This window comes from Nomascus leucogenys, unplaced genomic scaffold (assembly GCF_006542625.1).
Source record: "Nomascus leucogenys isolate Asia unplaced genomic scaffold, Asia_NLE_v1 001391F_38590_qpd_obj, whole genome shotgun sequence".
Taxonomy (NCBI): Eukaryota; Metazoa; Chordata; class Mammalia; order Primates; family Hylobatidae; genus Nomascus; species Nomascus leucogenys.
In genome coordinates this window covers 15,965-18,765 of record NW_022097240.1, presented here as the reverse complement: position 1 = coordinate 18,765, position 2,801 = coordinate 15,965, and positions in this window count along the sequence as shown.

The following is a 2,801-nucleotide window of genomic DNA, read 5'->3' as shown; positions in this document are numbered from 1 at the left end:
TTTGACATAGGTGTTTAGGGCTACACACTTTCCTCTTAGCACTGCCTTTGCTGTATCCCAGAGGTCTTGATAGGTTGTGTCATCCAGTTCAAAGAAATTTTTTACATTTCCATCTTGATGGAAATGCCCTTGGCGGGGAGCCGGTTGGGGGCACTATTCCAGACAGTATTGCTGGCAACAGTGAGGTGGGCTAAGTGTGCTATCCGGGGCTGCACTGCGTGGCTGCATGGGGGGTGGCAGTTTTGGGTTGAGGGCGCTTGAGGTGCTGCAATGCCCATGGTGCGGGGAGGCAGGGCGGTTTGGGTGTCTTGGGTGTGCTGTTGCGGGGGGTCTACACTGCTGGTGGCAGGGGGCAGGGTGGGTTGGGGGCCATATCAGGTTCTGCACTGATTGCTTTAGCTGGGATTTCCAGTACTATGTTAAACAACAGTGGTGACAGTGGGCATATCATGTTCAAGATCTTAGAGGAAAAGCTTTCCATTTTTCCCCATTCCATCTGATTCTAGCTGTGGGTGTCTTTCTTGTAGTTTTTATTATATTGCAGTGTGTTTCTTCTGTACCCATTTTTTTGAGGATTTATAGCATGAAGGGATATTGAATTTCATCAAATGCTTTTTCAGTTTCAGTTGACATGATCATACTGCTTTTGTCGTTTATTTGGTTGATGTGATGTATCACATTGTATGCTGAGTGACCCCTGCATCCCAGCCATACATCCCACTTGATCATGATGAATTATCTTTTTTATGTTTTACTGAATTTGATTCACTGGTATTTTGTTGAGGATTTTTGCATCAGTATTAGAGATACTAGCCTGTAGTTTCCTTCTTTGATGCCTTTGTCTGATTTTGGTATCACAGTAATGGTCTCATAGAATAAGTTTGGAAGTATTCCCTCCTGTTTTTCCAAATAGTTTGAGTAGGGTTGGTACTAGGTCTTTAAATTGTTTGGTGTGAAGCCATCAGCAGTGAAGACATCAGTTGCTGGGCTTTTCTTTACCGGGAGACTTTTTCTGATGGCTTCAATCTCATTACTTGTTACCAGTCTGTTCTGGTCTTGGATGTTTTCATTGTTCAACATAAGTAAGTTGTATGCATCTAGGAATTTGCCAATTTCTACTAGGCTTTCCAATTTATTGGCATATAATAGACAGTTATGATCCTTTGAATTTCTGAAGTATCAGTTGTAATGTCTCCTTTTTTTTATCTGTTGATTTTATTTATTTGAATCTTGTCTCTTTTTTTTTTTTTTAGTTAGCCTGGTTAAAAGTTTGTCAATTTTGTTTAGTTTCCAGAAAACCAACTTTTCGTTTAATCTTGTGTGATTTTATTTCAATTTTATTTCTGCTACGATCTTATTTATTTTCTTATTTTTGGTTTAGTTTGTTCTTACTATACTAGTTCTTTAAGATGTATTATTTATTTGAAGTTTTTCTTTTGTTTGGATGGTAGACTCTTATAGCTTTAAATTTCTGCCTTTGTCCTGCTTTCTGTGTAACAATTTTGGTATATTGTGTTTTTATTACCCTTTGTTTCATGAAATCTTTGAATTTCTGTCTTAGTATCTTCATTGACCCACCAGTCATTTATTCAGGAGAGTAGTGTTTAACTTCCCTGTGATTGTATTGTTTCCAAAGTTACTCTTCTTATTGATACCTAGTTTCATTCCTTTGTAGTCAAAGAAGACGGCCACAGAGACAGCAGCGTGGTGGGAGTGGTAGGAGCGGGCCATCAGCGAGAGCTGCTCCCTGCCTGGCTGCTGGGTGCTGGAGCCTATGTCCCACTGGCTTGCCTCACTGTGGTTGGTGGTGGCGGTGACAGAGACTGCAGCACGACCAGAGTGGTAGGACAGGGGCTATCCAGGGCTGCACCTTTCGCAGTGTGGGGTGGGTTGGGGGTGCTATCCAGGGTGTCATTGCCTGTATTAGGGGTACTGGTTGGTAGCACTGTACAGGGCTGCACTGCCCACGGCAGGGAGGGTGGATTATGGGCGCTTTCTGGGGCTGCAGTGCCCATGGAGGAGGACAGGTTAGGGCACTATCAGGTATATGCTACTGGCAGCATTGGGGGATGGAGGTGGGGGGCACTATTGAGGGCAGGAGTAGCTGTGGAGAGGGGGTGAGTTCGTTGCTATCAGGGACTGCACTGCTGGTGGCAGTCAGCAGAGTTGGCATCCAAGGAAGGAGTGGTTCTCCTCTCCCTGACTCCACACTCCAGAGGCCGACCTACTCTTGGTCATACTGGAGTGTGGCAAGTGCACAGCATTTGCGTGGGAATCCTGAGCATGGCAGAGCCCCCACACCTGGGCCTGTGCACTCTGAGTCTGTGCCTCAGAGGCTGTGAGGCACCCCTGGAGACACCACAGGGGACAGGGCCCTGTGCGTGGAGACGTCTGGAACAGGAATTGGCACCTGGGTGTGGAGGGCTGGCTGGGTCTGAATTTGTCTGCTTCTCCTGCTCCCCGAGGAGTGCAGCCCCGGTGGGCCCAATGGTTCCTGTGGAGTGGGGAGCAGGGTGCTGTGGTGTCTCCACACCCACCCCAGACCCCAGTTCCTAGCTAGGTTGGGCCAAAAGGAGAGGCTGGACTTTGGAGGGTGGGTGTGAGTGCCTTTGCTGAAACTGGCCCCTGCCACCCAGTGGCCGGCATGACATGTTGAGGCTCTAACCCTTCCACCCCTCACATCTTCCTCTAGGCTTTTCTGGCTTTGCCCGCCCAGCTGCTCCATGCCAGGAGGAGGAGGAGACACCTATAGCCTGCAACACCATGGCTCGCCTCATTGCAGGTGGGTGGCAGCGACAGAG